This window comes from Mustelus asterias, chromosome 30, assembly GCF_964213995.1.
Source record: "Mustelus asterias chromosome 30, sMusAst1.hap1.1, whole genome shotgun sequence".
NCBI lineage: Eukaryota > Metazoa > Chordata > Chondrichthyes > Carcharhiniformes > Triakidae > Mustelus > Mustelus asterias.
This window is the reverse complement of record NC_135830.1, coordinates 19593377-19612605: the sequence shown is the minus strand read 5'-3', so window position 1 is coordinate 19612605 and position 19229 is coordinate 19593377. Positions and strand designations below refer to the sequence as shown.

Below are 19229 nucleotides of genomic sequence, written 5' to 3'. Positions count from 1 at the left end.
CCTTGTCCCTGGCGCCGTGAGGCAGCGGTGCTAACCACTGTGCCACCCGTGCTGCCCTGAATCCACGCTAATAAATTAACACTAACCCCTGGTGGTCTTCACTTTTGTATTCACTTTCTGCGTGCTACCTTATCAAATGCCTTCCTGAAGTCCAGATATGCTGCACCTACAGGATCCCCATTATCCAGTCGGCTTGTTACACCTTTGAAAAACTCTTGTAAATTATATCGCGATACTGTGCCTTCAAGAAGTGCATTTGTGTCATGTGAAGGGAATGTCCTCATCTTCAGATCTGATTATGGTGCCAATTTGTCTGCAACCAGCCGCCCACATGCTGAGCATACAAAAGAATAATTGCTTCAAGTTAATGGGGATTTGTTGCATTTTTGTTTTTTTTTTAGGGTTGTCTCCTGGGGTTTCAGAGTGGGATTTAATTAGGTTGAGTGACAAGAGAAGGTCATGTGAATGGGTGGGGCTAAGCTTACAGCGAGACAAGCAACCAGCTGCTGTTTGAATTTGAAAGGAACAGCTCTTTCTCTCTCTCTTTCTCCCTCTGGGAATTGAAGTTTGGGACCTGCTAGAAAATAGGCATCTCTCTCCAGAGGTCTGCAAAAGGTGAGAGGTGTTTTCTCCCTCTCTCTGGAGTTCTGTTGTTTGAACTCATGTTTTTCCCTGGAAGGAAAGCAGAAGGAGGATGCGTTAGTTGTTATAACTCAGCTTGAAGAAATAAATCCAGATGGTCCTGACTTTGACTCTGCTCAAATTAGATCAGATTGGATAATGATGAAATTATCTGAAATTGGAATAATTTATTGAGTTACCTTCTGGGGGAAAATCAAAATAACCTGAAAGAGTTATTACAATCACATGTGGGAATGAACTGGGAGGTACTAAACTAATTGTGCATGAGGTAGAAGTAGAAAATGATATTCCAATTGAGCAATATCCGTATAGACTTCATCCACTCAAGTTGGCACAGGTTCAGAAGGAGAAGCTGACGTTTGCTGGGTTTGAGATGCAGCAGCCAAAAGTTGCGTCCAAACACTAACAAGAGCTGGTGGATAGTTACAACTTCCAGATAATGAAGACACAGATGTAGACAGATGGGTGCAATGTAAAACTGGTGAAGGCAGAAAAGGAGAACCAGTTACTGAACAATTATGTGAATAAGGAATGTGAGCAGGTGCAGAGAGAGATGCAAGAAATGCTGACTGATCTGGAATCCGTTCCTGAGTTGTTGAAATTACCTGAGCGTACACTGCAAGATTGTCAACAACGGCTCTCATCATTTATGAGATGAAAATTGTCGATCAATCAGCAGTCACGTGTGACCTCAAAAACGGGAGATTGTGGAGCAGTAATATTTTACTACGCGGACAAAAGAAAAGGACAACAACGTGAAGTAAGACTGTTTGGTGAAACTGTTCCATAATTCCAAATGAACTGCTGGAATAATGAATCTACATAGCTTGCACAGATGTGGATACCAAGAGAAAGAGTACGGTTCATAGCTGGTGTTCGAGTAAATTACAATGGTTTTCGCAACAGCATGACCGCCACGATGATCGCTAAAACCATAACTGCAACAAATTTTGACATCAAGGAAGCCAATCTGCTATATATCTTTGCCAAAGAATATGCAGGAAAAGCTGATGAAGATCCAGAACAAACAAAGGAATTGATAAACTGCATTGGAACAGAAAGATATACGACTGGAGATGCTGGAAAAGGTTTTGAGGGTGTCATTTTGCAACAGAATGTGGAGTTGGACTGCCTGTCAGAGGATCTAAGGCCAGTTAACAAGAAAGGGGGCAGAGATAAAGTGATCTTTCTGAATGGCCCTGACTGCACAAGTGAAGTTGAGAAAGCAAGCAAAGGGGCAGGTTCTCTTTGACAAAGTCTGTGAGCAAGTTCAACCTTCTAGGAAAAGATTACTTCATTTTGACAATTGAGAATCCGAAGATCAAAAGAACTGCGTGGTCTCAGCAAAGGAAATTAGAAATCAAATTCAAAATGGTTTGTATCCAACGTAAAGTTTTATCTTCCTGATCCTGCCTAGCCCTCTGAGGACATTGCCAGAGCTGATTTAGAATCATGACAACGACATTGGGCTTGGATTTGGAATCGGAGCAGGATCAAGGACTGAAGGAGGTCTTTAAAAAAGAAGGAAGAAGCAGCTGAACAACTATCAGCGTGTTGAGGAAAGAAGGACGAGGGAATGTGATTGCCGATGCTTCATCACGACTTGGGGAGGCGATGGCCCAGTGGTATTATCGCTAGGTTATCCAAAAACTCAGCCAATGTTCTGGGGATCTGGTTTTGAATCCCGCCACGGCAGATGGTGGAATTTGAATTTAACACAAAAAGATCTGGAACTAAGAATTTACTGCTGACCGTGAAGCCATTATTGTTTGTCAGGAAAAACCCGTCTGGTTCACTAATGTCCTTCAGGGAAGGAAATCTGCCGTCCTTACCTGGTCTGGCCTACGTGTGACTCCAGAACCACAGCAATGTGGTTAAAGTCTCAACTGCCCCTCAGGCAACTAGGGATGGGCAATAAATGCTGGCCAGCTAGTGATGCCCATGTCCCACGAATGAATAAAAAAAACTTTGATGGAAAAAAAAGGAATGTTCAACGTTGGAAGAGAAGGACTGAACTGGACGATACTACTATGTTTGCATGCTTAGATTTAATAAAATGTGTGTGTGTGTATATATATATATATAGTAGAGTACCAATGGTGTGAAACTAGAGGTTTCAAAAAATGAAGCCATCTTTGCATATTGACGGTTCATTTTGTAAGAGGGGAGGTGTGATGATACTGTGCCTTTAAAAAGTGCATTTGTGTCATGCTTCTTATGGAGGGAATGTTTTAAACGTCAGCCCTGATTACGGTGCTGAATACCTGCAACTGGCAGCCCACATGCTGAGCGTGCAGAAGAATAATTGCTCCTAGTTAATCTGAGCCCATACATATTTGTTATTTTTAGGGTTGTCCCCAGGGGTTTCAGAGTAGGGTTGAATTAGGCTGACAAGAAAAAGTCACGCGAATGGGCGGGGCAATGCTCACAGAGAGACAAGCAGGCAATTGCTGTTTGGATTCGAAAGGAACAGTTTCTCTCTCTCTGGAAATTGAAGATTTAGACCTGCGAGGAAATAGGTAACTCTCTCCAAAGTTCTGCAAAAGGCATGAGGTGTCTTCTCCCTCTCTGGAGTTCTGCTGTTTGAAGACAGCTCTTTCTCTGGAGGCTGCTGTCTGAGTGTCAGAGGACAGGTGCGTCTTTGTATCTCAGTCCACAGAGGTTAAAAGGCTGGACGACTGGCAACTCGCATAAGCCTGTGTGATTTCCTAACTGCTTCTGATGATGAGTTTGTCTGAGGTATGTTGTTTAAATTGGAACTAATAGAGATGGCTAGCAGTTAAGAATTGTACCTTGTCATGTTTAAGTATTTCAATTGGTAAAACTTATGCTAATTCTTTGTTACAGTTAAACTGCATTGTTAAATAATGTTTGCTTTAATGAAAGCTTCCTCGTGGGTCAACACATGCATTGAAACCCCTTATGCTCAGGCTAATGGCAAAATCAAAAACAGGTGGGGTCTAGACTAACTTCATAACATACCTTGGAGATATATTCCTCCGAGAACCATCTGATCTAACCCCCAACAATTAGTCATACAATTTACCCTTCATAAATCCACACTGACTGACGGATTACATTTTGACTTTACAAATGTCCTGTTATTACTTCCTTAAGAATGGACTCTAATAATTTCCCAGCATAGCAGGACTAGGCCATTTAGCCCTTTGAGTTTGCTCCACCATTCATTTTGATCATGGTTGATCATCGAATTCAATATTCTGATCCTTTTAGCCCCGAGAGCTATAGCTAATTTCTTCTTGAAATCAGACAATGCTTTAGCCTCGGCTACTTTCTGTGGTAGTGAATTCCCACACATTCTCTACCCTCTGGGTGAAGAAATTTCTCCTCACCACACGGTTTTTCCTCTTCTCCGTAGCTTACTACTTTCTGCCTCCCTCTCTTTTTGAATAAGGGCATTGCACTTGCATTTTTTTCCCAATCCATTGGAACCTTCCCAAGGTGAAATGGTTAATATTCACACAAGTTTAGAAATCACATAAGCTGCGAGCTGTATCTCAGTCACACAGGGAAAGCTATGCGAAAACCACAGGTCTTGATTAAAGCAGACTGGGGGTAGAGGGATACAAACGGATGGTCTAGTTAGGAACACATGATCGGTGCAGGCTTGGAGGGCCGAAGGGCCGGTTCCTCATAGAAAATCATAGAAACCCTACAGTGCAGAAGGAGGCCATTCGGCCCATCGAGTCTGCACCGACCACAATCCCACCCAGGCCCTACCCCCACATATTTACCCGCTAATCCTACGCATCTCGGGGGCAATTTTTAACCTGGCCAGTCAACCGAACCCGCACATCTTTGGACTGTGGGAGGAAACCGGAGCACCCGGAGGAAACCCACGCAGACACGAGGAGAATGTGCAAACTCCACACAGACAGTGACCCGAGCCGGGAATCGAACCCGGGACCCTGGAGCTGTGAAGCAGCAGCGCTAACCACTGTGCTACCGTGCCGCCTGTGCTGTATTGTTCTTTGTTCAGACCCAGATGAGAGTCAAGAACCATTTAATCGAACAGTGTGCAGCTGCAGCTCCTGTTTGCCCACTGGAACGAGGAACAATGGAAAGAGAGGTTGACATACCATTGGTCAGAGATATAGCTATGATTGCTTGATGATATAATTAGGGATACATACAGAAGTTAGAATTGGACATCCTTATTATATCCTTATGAATTATATCCTTATGTATGCATGATGTAGCCTTATTCAATATTGTCAGTGGATAGAGAGAATTCCTATACTTTGGTATATGCTAATTACTTGTACTCAAATTTGAAACTATAATTGCTTGTGTATTTCTGAATTTAGCAGTCTGACCGGCCTTAACAATTTGGTCAGTGTCCTGTAGCTGGAGTTAATCAATAAATCATCTTAAACCACTCTGCGACTTTGTCTGGCTACTTGAGGGGAACAATAGTTTTAACTACAACTGCAAGAAAAACATTCCATAACACAGGGAAATTTGGAATTTTATAACGAATGGATCGATATCTCTACTGCCACTTCCTTTAATACCCTAGGATGTAGGCCATCAGACTCTGGCGACTTGTCTGCCTTCAATCCAAATAGTTGAGTACTATTTCCCTATTGGTGATGATTGTCCTAAGTTCCTCCCTTTTTATTACCTTTGCATTGCCTGTTGCTATTGGAATGGTACTAGTATCCTCCACCATGAAAACTGAGGCAAAATATTGATACACCGTTTCTGCCATTTCTCTGTTCCCCATTATTAACTCCCCAATGTCAACCTCGAAGGAATCTTCACTTTAGCTACTCTCTTCCCTTTAATATACTTTTGCTTTTAAAAAATAATTTGTACTAGTTTTCTTCCGTAATTTACCTTTGCTCTTTTTATTATCTTTTTAGTAGCCCTTTATTGATCTTTGAAAGTTTCCAGTCTTCCAGCCTGTCACTGGCCTTTGCAATATAGTATGCCTTAGTTTGTTTTTATGTTGTCTTTAAATTCCTTGCTTTGACATTGATGTTTTTTTCCCCATCTTACAATCTTTCTTCCTCTCTGGAGTATATTTTAGCAGGGAGGAATTGAATTTCTCCTTAAACAATTACCACTGGTCGCCGCACTACCAGAAGGACGTGGAGGCTTTAGACAGAGTGCACAGAAGGTTTACCAGGATGTTGCCTGGTATGGAGGGTCTTAGCTATGAGGTGAGGTTGGGTAAACTGGGCTTGTTCTCCCTGGAAAGACGGAGAATGAGGGGAGATCTAATAGAGGTATACAAGATTATGAAGGGTATAGATAGGGTGAACAGTGGGAAGCTTTTTCCCAGGTTGGAGGTGACGATCACGAGGGGTCACGGGCTCAAGGTGAGAGGGGCGAGGTATAACTCAGACATCAGAGGGATGTTTTTTTACACAGAGAGTGGTGGGGGCCTGGAATGCGCTGCCAAGTAGGGTGGTGGAGGCAGGCACGCTGACATCGTTTAAGACTTACCTGGATAGTCACATGAGCAGTCTGGGAATGGAGGGATACAAACGATTGGTCTGGTTGGACCAATGAGCGGCACAGGCTTGGAGGGCCGAAGGGCCTGTTTCCTGTGCTGTACTGTTCTTTGTTCACTGCTCACCAATCGTCCTACCTTTTACCCTTCCTTTCTAGTCAATTAGAGCCAAGTCTCCTGTCATCGTGCCTTTGTAATTACCTTTGTTCAGCTCCAGAATGTGAGTGTGGACTCCAGTTTCTCTCCCTCAAACTGAATTTTGAATTCTTTCATACTTTTGTGATGATACTGTGCCTTAAAGAAATGTATTTTTTATCATGTTTCTTCTGAGCGGTGTGTTTATAATTCAGCTCTGTTTACATGGTGCCGATTCATCTGCACCAGGCAGCTCAAATGCTGAGAATGCAGACTAATAATTGGTCTTAGCTAATGGGGTTTTTGTTTTCATCTGGGTTTATGTATTTTTATTTATTTTTGGTTTTCCCCCAGGGGTTTCAGAGTAGAGTTTGATTAGGTTGATTGTCAAGAGACAGGCTCATGTGCTATGGGGAAGAGCGAAACTTACAGGGAAAAGCAGGCTGTTTCTGCCTGGATTTGAAAGAAGCAAGAGGTCTCTCTCTCTCTCTCTCTGCAGGCTGCTGGTTGGGACTTGCTAAGAGAAACAGGTCTCTCTCTCTCTCCAGAGATGTTCTGGAGACTTGAGGACCAGCAGCCCAGGTACCAGCACATAAGTCGTGTTGTTTGCTGACTGGTTTTGAAAGGAATATTGCTTAAATTGGAAATAATGGAGATAGATTAGCAGTAATATTTGTATCTCGTCATGTTTAAGTATTTCAATTGGTAAAAGATAAGCTAATTCATTTGTTATAGTTGAACTGTATTGTTAAAATAAAGTTTGTTTCGATAAAAGCTTAGTTTTTAGTTGAGTTTATTTATTAGTATCACAAGTAGGCTTACATCAACATTGCAATGAAGTTACTGTGAAAAGCACCTATTTGACACTCTCCAGCACCTGTCTGAGTACGCTGAGGGAGAATTTAGCACGGCCAATGCACCTAACCAGCACGTCTTTCAACTGTGGGAGGAAACGCATGCAGACAAGGGGAGAACGTGCAGACTCCACACAGACTGTGACCCAAGCCAGGAATAGAACCTGGGTCTCTGACACTGTGAGGCAGCAGTGCTACCCACTGTGCCACGTACGTCCTAGTGTGTCAATGAAATCACACCTGGAGTGAAACACTTTATCCTCACACTAATGCCAAAATCAAAACAAAGTTGTGGTCTAGTCTAACTTCACAATACCTTGGGTTTCTGATCTGGTCCATCACAAAATTGAGGGCTCTTGCAGGATAAGAAAGTGCCACAGGGTTCAGTCCTTGGGGCCCCAGCTATTTACAATCTATATTATGACATGGATACGGGGATAGAAGGCTCTATAGCCAAATTTGCAGATGATACAAAAACAGGGGGACAGTAAGTTGCAATGAGGAAATAAGAACCTTACAAATGGATGTAGATAGGTTAGGAGAGTGGGCCAAAATGTGGCAGATGGAGTTTAACGTGGATGAGTGTGATGTCATGCATTTTGGTCGGAAAAATGGGAAGGCGACTTATTATCTCAATGGGGAGAGACTTCGGGCTGCTCCAGTGCAGAGGGATCTGGGTGTCCTCGTTCATGAGTCACAGAAAACTAACATGCAGGTACAGCAGATAATAAAGGAAGCGAATTGAATGTTGGCATTTATAGCTAAAGGAATAGATTATAAAGGTAAGGAAGTTTTGTTGCAACTATACAAGGTATTGGTGAGACCGCACCTAGTGTATTATTCATAGTTTTGGTCCCCTTATTTGAGGAAAGATGTAGTGGCATTGGAGGCAGTTCAGAGGAGGTTCACTAGATTGATTCCAGAGGTGAGGGGTTTGTCGTATGAAGAGCGATTGAACAGTTTAGGCCTATACGCTCTGGAATTTAGAAGAATGAGGGGAGATCAAATTGAGGAACACAAGATGGTAAAAGGTATGGATAAAGTAGATGTGAAGCAGATTCTTCCTCTTTTGGGCATTCCAGGACGAGAGGTCATAGTCTTAGGATAAGGGATAGCAAATTTAAAGCAGAGTTGAGGAGAAACTACTTCTCTCAAAGGGTTGTGAAATCTGTAGAATTCACGGCCCCAAAGTGCCGTGGATGCTGGGACAGTGAGTAAATTTAAGGAGGAGATAGATTTTTAATTGGTAATGGGTTATGGGAAGAAAGCAGAAAATGTGGATGAGGAGCATACCAGCTTTGGTCGGATCGCGGTGCGGACTCAATGGGCCAAATGGCCTAATTCTGATCCTATACCTTATGAACTAGAAACTATAATTCCTTGTTTTTCTCAGGATTATTGAACTCAAAGACAGTGGGTGTTGAGTATTGGTGTTTTCTTTTCAGGTGTTGTATTCAGTTAATTTAAATAGGGGTTGCTTGTGGAAAAATGGCCATATCAGTGGCTAAAATAGGGTGGCTCGGTAGCACAGTGGCTATACGATAAATGGCAGAACCATAAAGGGTGTAGATACGCAGAGGGACCTGGGTGTGCAAGTCCACAGATCCTTAAAGGTGACGTCACAGGTGGAGAAATTTCCGGCTTGGGTCACTGTCTATGTGGAGTTTGCACGTTCTCCCCGTGTCTGCGTGGGTTTCCTCCGGGTGCTCCAGTTTCCCCCCTACAACCCGAAAGACATGCTGGTTAGGTGCGTTGGCCGTGCTAAATTCTCCCTCAGTGTACCCGCCACAGTGTGGTGACTAGGGGATTTTCACTGTAACTTCATTGCAGTGTGAATGTAAGCCTACTTGTGGCACTAGTAATAAATAAACCGGAAAACTTTAAATTTTTCCTGGGTGTATGATGCACCATCAATCGAGCAAAGACTAGTTTGTGTGCAAGAACAAACAAGCTTTTATTAGCAAAAGACTTGGAGCACACCCATGCCGATGAACTGGTCCAGACTGAGGCAGGGGGGTGGGGAGCAGTCGCCTTTATACCTGGACCAGGGGGGAGGGGAGGAGCCTCGGGTAGGGCCGGCAGGGATGTGTCCAGGCATGTCACATATACAGGTAATAAGCTAACAGTGGATTACCACAGTGTGCAAGAAGTCACTCGGAGTGGTGTAGAAAAGGTGGTGAAAACAAAGCTTTTGGCAAACAAGCTGGAGTTGACTTTACCTGAAGGAGCGAGGGAAGCTGAGATAATTGGAGTGATAGCCCTGCATTTAAAGTTGCCAGAAACACAGTCTGCTTTGGAATTGGCTAGAATACAATTAGAAGTTTAACAACACCAGGTTAAAGTCCAACAGGTTTATTTGGTAGCAAAAGCCACACAAGCTTTCGGGGGGAAGGGGCTTAGAGCTCCGAAAGCTTGTGTGGCTTTTGCTACCAAATAAACCTGTTGGACTTTAACCTGGTGTTGTTAAACTTCTTACTGTGTTTACCCCCGTCCAACGCCGGCATCTCCACATCTAGAATACAATTAGCAGTGAAACAGCTTGAATTAGAGGCAATGGCAAGGGAAAAACAAAGACAACATGATTTAAAACTGTTCGAACAGGAAAAAGAAATGAAACAATTTGAGTTGTGTTTAAAAGCAGAGGAAAGGGGGGGGAAAGAAAGAATAGTCCTGGCAGAACGAAAGAAGAAGATTGAATAGCCCTGGTGGAACAAACAGAAAAAGAGAGAGAATTAGAACTTCAGGAACTGGAAAGAAAATTTAAACTGGAAACGGCAGAAGTGCAAAAGTTTAAAACTGCAAGATTAGCAGCAAAATTGGCAGATGATTTTGCATTGGTTCATGAATCAAAGTTTGGTTTTCAACATCAATTTCAAACTGCGAGGGATGGAAACTGGGAAAAAGAGAAATCCTCAGGAGGGTAAAAGCAAAGGGGATCTCGTTGGAGATAGCAAAGATAGTTTACCTCAGGTTAAAAAGGAAACATATGAAGGTGGAAGAGAAATAACAAGCCTCGGATGTTCTCACTGTAATAAAGTTGGACACTCAAAGTCGAAGTGTTGGCGGTTTAAGAAACACACTGCAAAGACAGATGTGCTAAAACAGGATAAGCCAGTGGTGTTTGTTAAAGTGGTAAAGGAAACCATGGTTAAAGCTAAAGAGGTACAAATGAACGTACAACCTGTTCAGTGCAGAAGGAGGACATGCAGCCCATTGACATTCTGCACCAACAACAATCCACTCAGGCCCTATCCCCGTAACCCTACATATTTACTCTGCTAATCCCCCAATACTAAGTTTTAAAGTTTAAAGTTTTATTTATTAGTGTCACAAGTAGGGTTACATTGCACTGCAATGGTACAGGTGGCTGGTGTGGCGACTATGGGATTTTCACAGTAACTTCATTGCAGTGTTAATGTAAGGCTACTTGTGAGACTATAAATAAACTAAACTAAAGTTACTGTGAAAATCCCCTAGTCGCCACACCAGCCACCTGTACCATTGCAGTGAAGCTCCACTTGGTGAGGGGGCCACTTTGACACCCGTTCACTCCCCCTCCCCTGACCTTGTCCACCCTCCCCTGCTCGTTGATGTACATAGAGTCATTGCGTTTCATCTGTTCGGGTTACACTGAGGGAGAATTTAGCACAGTCAATGCAACTAACCAGATGTCTTTCGGACTGTGGGAGGAAACCAAAGCACCCGGAGGAAACCCACGCAGACACGGGGAGAACATGCAGACCCCGCGCACGCACAGTGACCCAAACCGGGAATCGAAGCCAGGTCCCTGGCGCTGTGAGGCAGCACTGCTAACCACTGTGCCATGATGTGGAGATGCCGGCGTTGGACTGGGGTAAACACAGTAAGAAGTTTAACAACACCAGGTTAAAGTCCAACAGGTTTATTTGGTAGCAAAAGCCACACAAGCTTTCGGAGCTCCAAGCCCCTTCTTCAGGTGAGTGGGAATGGCACAGCCACCATGCTGTCCCGGGTGCCACATCTCTTTAAATAATTTATTGCAGTGGGTATGGTTTACTCGTGTACCAGGAGGATGAGGTCAAGAAGTTAAGATTTTAAGGGATATGGAAGCAAGTCAATATTTAATGTTGAGAGATGAGGAGATATGTAGTTTGGAAGGAGTATTGCCAGAAAAGGTGGAAATACTGAACATTAATTTACTCTGCTAATCCCCCAATACTAAGTTTTAAAGTTTAAATTTTTTTTTGGTTAGCACTGCTGCTTCACAGCTCCAGGGACCCGGGTTCGATTCCCGGCTCGGGTCACTGTCTGTGTGGAGTTTGCACATTCTCCTCGTGTCTGCGTGGGTTTCCTCCGGGTGCTCCGGTTTCCTCCCACAGTCCAAAGATGTGCGGGTTCGGTTGATTGGCCATGCTAAAATTGCCCCTTAGTGTCCTGAGATGTGTAGATTAGAGGGATTAGCGGGTAAAATATGTGGGGGTAGGGCCTGGGTGGGATTGTGGTCGGTGCAGACTCGATGGGCCGAATGGCCTCTTTCTGTACTGTAGGGATTCTATGATTTCTATGATTAATGGGTGAATAGATTAGTATTCCATTATGTAAGGTAAGGTTGGAGAGTCCGGTGAAAAGTGGTGAAGTGGTGTTCAGAGTAATAGAGAAAGTACTTTTTTCCGGGATACAGTTTGTTCTGGGTGACGATTTGGCTGGATCAGATGTGGGAGTAATGTTTACTGTGGTTGAAAGGCCAGTGGAAAATCGAACACCTGAAGTATTGCAGGAAGTATATCCTGGGATATTTCCTGACTGTGTGGTAACAAGATCACAAAGCCACAGGTTGAGACAAGAGGAGGAAACAAAGAGCAAAGATAAGGAGTCGGAGCTTCAGTAATCAGAAACAACTTTTGACCAGATAGTTGAGAAAGAACAAGCACAGGTGGAGGATGAAGCAGATACCTCCAGTTCAGGAAAGTTCATAGAAACCCTACAGTGCAGAAGGAGGCCATTCGGCCCATCAAGTCTGCACCGACCACAATCCCACCCCACATATTTACCCACTAATCCCTCTAACCTACGCATCCCAGGACTCTAAGGGGCAATTTTTAACCTGGCCAATCAACCTAACCCGCACATCTTTGGACTGTGGGAGGAAACCAGAGCACCTGGAGGAAACCCACGCAGACATGAGGAGAATGTGCAAACTCCACACAGACAGTGACCCGAGCCGGGAATCGAACCCGGGACCCTGGAGCTGTGAAGCAGCAGTGCTAACCACTGTGCTACCGTGCTGCCCACAGTTGACAGAATTGCAACAGAAGAATGTAGAGATAAAACAGTTGTATTAGAAAGAATACACAGAAGAAGAATCTGAGTGCATACCAGAGTTTTTTACATTCAAAATGATGTCTAAATACGGAAGTTGGGACCTTTACATATTCAGGCGGATGAAAATGGGCGGAAGTTCATCAAGTTGTATTACCGATGAGTTATAGAAGGAAGGTGTTGCAGGTATTGCATTAGGTAATAGTAGGAGGTCGTTCAGGAGTCAGGAAAACTCAAGCAAAAATCTTTTCTATTGGCCTTGACTGCATAAGGATGTAGTTGAATTTTGCTGTACATGCCATACAAGTCAAGTAATAGGAAAGCCTCAAGTGGTAATCAACCCAGCACCATTAATAGCCATTCCGGCATTTGTGGAGCCTTCTACAAAGTTCCTTATAGATTGTGTGGGACCCCTCCCGAAAACGAAAAGTAGGAATCAGTATTTGTTGAACATAATGGGTGTGTCTGCTAGATTTCCAGAGGCCATTTCCGAACATAATATTACAGATAAAAGGTTGTAGAGGAGCTACTTAAAATTTTTACCAAATACAGACCACTCACAGCAGTACAATCAGATCGAGGATCAAATTTTACATCAAAGTTATGGATAGCTTAGAAATAAATCAATTTAAATCAACTGCGTACCATCCCAGAATTGCAGGGAGCGTTGGAATGGTGGCATCAAACTTTACAGATCATGTTGAGGGCCAAAAATCAAGATTATCCAGAGGATTATCCAGAGGATTATCCAGAGGGCGGCACGGTAGCACAGTGGTTAGCACTGCTGCTTCACAGCTCCAGGGTCCCGGGTTCGATTCCCGGCTCGGGGTCACGGTCTGTGTGGAGTTTGCACATTCTCCTCATGTCTGCGTGGGTTTCCTCCGGGTGCTCCGGTTTCCTCCCACAGTCCAAAGATGTGCGGGTTAGGTTGATTGGCCATGGTAAAATTGCCCTTAGTGTCCTGGGATGCATAGATTAGTGGGTGGGTGGGATTGTGGTCGGTGCAGACTCGATGGGCCGAATGGCCTCTTTCTGTGCTGTAGGGATTCTAAGATTGGGATAAAGGAATTCTATTTATACTTTTTGCAATTAGAAACATAGAAACATAGAAAACTACAGCACAAAACAGGCCCTTCGGCCCCACAAGTTGTGCCGAACATATCCCTACCTTTTAGGCCTACCTATAACCCTCCATCCTATTAAGTCCCATGTAATCATCCAGGTGTCTCTTAAAAGACCCAATTGAGTTTGCCTCCACCACCACTGACGGCAGCCGATTCCACTCACCCACCACCCTTTGTGTGAAAAACTTCCCCCTAACATCTCCCCTGTACCTATCCCCCAGCACCTTAAACCTGTGTCCTCTCGTAGCAGCCATTTCCACCCTGGGAAAAAGCCTCTGAGAGTCCACCCGATCTATGCCTCTCAATATCTTATATACCTCTATTAGGTCTCCTCTCATCCTACGTCTCTCCAAGGAGAAAAGACCGAGCTCCCTCAGCCTATCCTCATAAGGCATGCCACTCAATCCAGGCAACATCCTTGTAAATCTCCTCTGCACCCTTTCAATCTTTTCCACATCCTTCCTGTAATGAGGCGACCAGAACTGAGCACAGTACTCCAAGTGGGGTCTGACGAGGGTCTTATATAGCTGCATTATTATCCCCGGACTCCTAAACTCAATCCCTCGATTGATAAAGGCCAGCACACCATACACCTTCTTAACCACCTTCTCCACCTGTGGGGCCGATTTTAGAGTCCTATGGACCCGGACCCCAAGGTCCTTCTGATCCTCTACCGTACTATTGTACTCCTTCATCCCATTCGACCTGCCAAAATGGACCACTACGCATTTATCTGGGTTGAAGTCCATCTGCCACTTGTCCACCCAGTCTTGCATCCTATCTATGTCCCTCTGTAACTTCTGACATCCCTCCAGACTATCCACAACCCCACCAACCTTCGTGTCGTCGGCAAACTTACCAACCCATCCCTCCACTTCCTCATCCAGGTCATTTATGAAAATGACAAACGGCAAGGGTCCCAGAACAGATCCCTGGGGCACACCACTGGTGACCGACTTCCAATTAGAAAACGACCCAGCTATACACACTCTCTGCCTCCTTTGGGCAAGCCAGTTCTGGATCCACAGGGCAGCAGCCCCTTGGATCCCATGCCCTCTCACTTTTTCGAGAAGCCTTGCATGGGGGACCTTATCGAACGCCTTGCTGAAATCCATATAAACCACATCTACCGCTTTCCCTTCCTGAATGTGTTTAGTCACATTTTCGAAGAACTCCACCAGGCTCGTAAGGCACGATCTGCCTTTGACAATGTGTACTGTCTCCAGACAGGACAGCCAGTGAGACTTTGCAAGTCCAGGCAAGTTGTGGGAGTTGTGGTAGACAACGTTGGCTGAGTCACAAGAGTATGTACCGTGTACCTGGTGGATGATGTTCTGATGTGAGACGATGGCATCCGTGTCGATGATCCAGCACGTCTTGCAGAGGTTGCTGTGGCAGGGTTGTGTGGTGTTGTGGTCACTGTTCTCCTAAAGGCTGGGTAGTTTGCTGCGGACAATGGTCTGTTTGAAGTTGTGCGGTTGTTTGAAGGCAAGAAGTGGAGGTGTGGGGATGGCCTTGGCGAGATGTTCGTCTTCATCGATGACATGTTGAAAGCTCCGGAGAAGATATCGTAGCCTCTCTGCTCTGGGGAAGTACTGGACGATGAAGGGTACTCTGTCCGCCGTGTCCCGTGTTTGTCTTCTGAGGAGGTCGGTGCGGTTTTTCGCTGTGGCGCGTTGGAACTGTCGATCGATGAGTCGAGCGCCATATCCTGTTCTTATGAGGACGTCTTTCAGCGTCTGTAGGTGTCTGTTGTGATCCTCCTCATCCGAGCAGATCCTGTGTATACGGAGGGCTTGTCCATAGGGGATGGCTTCTTTAACGTGTTTAGGGTGGAAGCTGGAGAAGTGGAGCATCGTGAGGTTATCCATGGGCTTGCGGTACCAAGTGCTGAGGTGACCATCCTTGATGGAGATGTGTGTGTCCAAGAATGCAACCGATTCCGGAGAGTAGTCCATGGTGAGTCTGATGGTGGGATGGAACTTGTTGATGTCATCATAGAGTTGTTTCAGTGATTGTTCACCATGAGTCCAAAGGAAGAAAATGTCATCGATGTATCTAGTGTATAGCATCGGTTGAAGGTCCTGTGCAGTGAAGAGGTCTTGTTCGAACTTGTGCATAAAGATGTTGGCATATTGAGGTGTGAATCTGTTCCCCATGGCTGTTCCATGCTGAGAATCCCAGGATGGAGAACTAGGCCATCATGTCTCAAAACACATCTCACAATTCTCACACTAAGAGGCGGCACGGTAGCACAAAGGGCGGCACGGTAGCACAGTGGTTAGCACTGCTGCTTCACAGCTCCAGAGACCTGGGTTCAATTCCCGGCTTGGGTCACTGTCTGTGTGGAGTTTGCACATTCTCCTCGTGTCTGCGTGGGTTTCCTCCGGGTGCTCCGGTTTCCTCCCACAGTCCAAAGATGTGCGGGTTAGGTTGATTGGCCATGCTAAAATTGCCCTTAGTGTCCTGGGATGCGTAGGTTAGAGGGATTAGTGGGTAAATATGTAGGGATATGGGGGTAGGGCCTGGGTGGGATTGTGGTTGGTGCAGACTCGATGGGCCGAATGGCCTTTCTCTGTGCTGTAGGGTTTCTAAGATTTCTAAGAACCTGAGGGTAGATAATGCTTACACACATTCATCCCTGTGGAAAAGTCAATCTATCTGTGGTTAGCACTGCTGCCTCACAGCTCCAGGGACCTGGGTTGGAATCCCGCCTGGGTCACTGTCTGTGCGGAGTTTGCACATACTGCCCGTGTCTGTGTGGGTTTCCTCTGGGTGCTCTGGTTTCCTCCCACAGTCTAAAAAAGGTACTGGTTAGGTGCATTGGCCAGGCTAAATTCCCCCTCAGTATAGCCAAACAGGCGTCGGAGTGTGGCAACTGGGGGATTTTCACAGTAACTTCATTGGAGCCTACTTGTGACACAAATAAATAAACTAAAACTAAACTTAAAAGATAATAGGAGGTCACTGAATGATTAAGCACAAAGTCTTTGATCCAATAATTCTGCACATTTCACACACGCCAGTGACATTATTCATAAAGGGAGTGTCCCAATGTGATAGAGTAGATGGGTCAAGAAATTACAATGTAAAGACATAATTATCCTGCAATCTCCCCACTACCAATTTGCTGGGATGAAGAAGTTTCACATATTGATAAGGTGAAGAGGCCCATGCCTACACGTTACTGCACCTCTGACTGAGAAAGGGCACATTCACCCACGAGGAACGTTGTGGGCAGAATGTTACCGAATACGGTTCTGATGCATCACCATCGTCGAAAAATAGAAGAACGTAAAACAAAAAACGTTATCAAATTTTATTATGTATTGGTGTCAAGCAAAATTACAATCTTAATTGCAAATATTTTTATTTGAATTTCAATACCATACTTTATACACAATGAACAAAGAACAATACAGCACAGGAACAGGCCCTTCGGCCCTCCAAGCCCGCGCCGCTCCCTGTTCCAAACTAGACCATTCTTTTGTATCCCTCCATTCCCACTCCGTTCACGTGGCTATCTAGATAAGTCTTAAACGTTCCCAGTGTGTCCGCCTCCACCACCTTGCCTGGCAGCGCATTCCAGGCCCCCACCACCCTCTGTGTAAAATACGTCCTTCTGATATCCGTGTTAAACCCCCCCCTCACCTTGAACCTATGACCCCTCGTGAACGTCACCACCGACCTGGGAAAAAGCTTCCCACCGTTCACCCTATCTATGCCTTTCATAATTTTATACACCTCTATTAGGTCACCCCTCATCCTCCGTCTTTCCAGGGAGAACAACCCCAGTTTACCCAATCTCTCCTCATAACTAAGCTCTTCCATACCAGGCAACATCCTGGTAAACCTCCTCTGCACTCTCTCGAGAGCCTCCACGTCCTTCTGGTAGCGTGGTGACCAGAACTGGGCGCAGTATTCCAAATGCGGCCGAACCAACGTTCTATACAACTGCAACATCAGACCCCAACTTTTATACTCTATGCCCCGTCCTATAAAGGCAAGCATGCCATATGCCTTCTTCACCACCTTCTCCACCTGTGACGTCACCTTCAAGGATCTGTGGACTTGCACACCCAGGTCCCTCTGCGTATCTACACCCTTTATGGTTCTGCCATTTATCGTACACATGTCATGTTTCTTTAATTGTATTTCCCAAATTAGATTAATGGCCTTGTATTATTTTTGCCTCGGAGCCCCTGACTTCTAACATTGTAACAATGCTAAAATGGTTGGAAAGTGGAACAACTCTTCAAAGGTCTTTCATGTTCCGGTGAAGCCCAGCATAAACTGGAGGAACAGCATCTCATCTCCCAAGTCAGCACTTTATAGCCTTCCAGACTGACCATTGAGTTCAACAACCTCAGAGCACAAACTCTCTTATCCACTTCCACTTCCCAGTTATTTTAATTTTTAAAAACTTTTATTTCTTCTTTTTTTCAATTTCACTTCTTCTCATCTTATTCATCCACTTTTATTGCTTTATATTCTTATTTTGATTTTTCTACTTCTAAAATCTCACTTTCCATCTCGTTTCCTCCATCCCACTCCCCCACCCCACTCGGGCCAACCACCACCTTCATACACTCTGCACAAACATGTCGGTGTTTGTTCAAAATATAGAGCTTGATATCTCCTCAATTTGTATGTATTTCTGACATTTAACTGAAGAATGTTGCACTTTTCTGCCCTTTCAGTCATCAAGGTAACACTTAAGTAAAATTCTGATGCCTCCAGCCTTTAAAATTCCGAGTGTCCTGTTTAAATCCCTCCATAGCTCAGGAAGCACTCAATCACCCTTGTACACAAACTGAAACATAGAAACTAGAAGGAAACTAGAAGCAGGAGGAGGCCATTCGGCCCTACGAGCCTGCTCCGCCATTCATTTTGATCACGGCTGATCATCAAATTCAATATCCTGATCTCCCCTTCCCCCCCCCCCCAATCCCTTGATCTTCTTGAAATCAGACAACGTTTTGGCCTCAACTACTTTCTCTGGTAGTGAATTCCACACATTCACCATCCTCTGGGTGAAGAAATTTCTCCTCGCCTCAGTTCTGAAAGGTTTACCCCCTTATCCTCAAACTATGACCCCTAGTTCTGGACTCACCCCACCATTGAGACCATTCTTTCTGAATCTACCCTGTCTAATCCTGTTAGAATTTTATAAGTTTCTATGAGATCCCCTCTCACTCTTCTAAACCCCAGTGAATATAATCCTAACCAACTTAATCTCTCTTCATATGACAGACCTGCCATCCCAGGAATCAGCCTGCTAAATTCATGCCAGATTCCTGACCTGGGAGCATGAGAAGACCCACGGATAGAAAGAACTGCTAGTTAATGCACAAAAGATGAAAAGAAAGTTTTACCAAAACAGAAAATGCTGGAAAATCTCAGTAGGTCTGACAGCATCTGTGGAGAGAGAATAGAGCCAATGTTTCGAGTCAGGATGACCCTTCAACAGAGCTGAAGATAAGGAAAATCAGAAACTGGGGACAAGGAAAACTTTGAGATAGAGTGAGTAAAGCTGGAGAGAGAGAGAGATATCAAGTCTGTGCCTATGGCGGGACATGGGACCGAGCGTGGATCTCAGGATGCAGTGAGAACAGCAGTCCGAGGAGCATTGTATGTCCTGGAGAAACCTGTAATCCTGGTGGATTCGAAGGATGAGGGATGGAACTTCAGTTTGAA

At 44.7% G+C, this 19229-nt stretch overlaps 1 protein-coding gene across 1 annotated transcript in view; it reads left to right on the top strand.

Moving 5' to 3' along the window:
- Positions 1–19229, top strand: part of LOC144480777 (uncharacterized) — a 50232-nt gene that overhangs the window by 10164 nt on the left and 20839 nt on the right. The gene's annotated exons all lie outside the window — the stretch shown is intronic.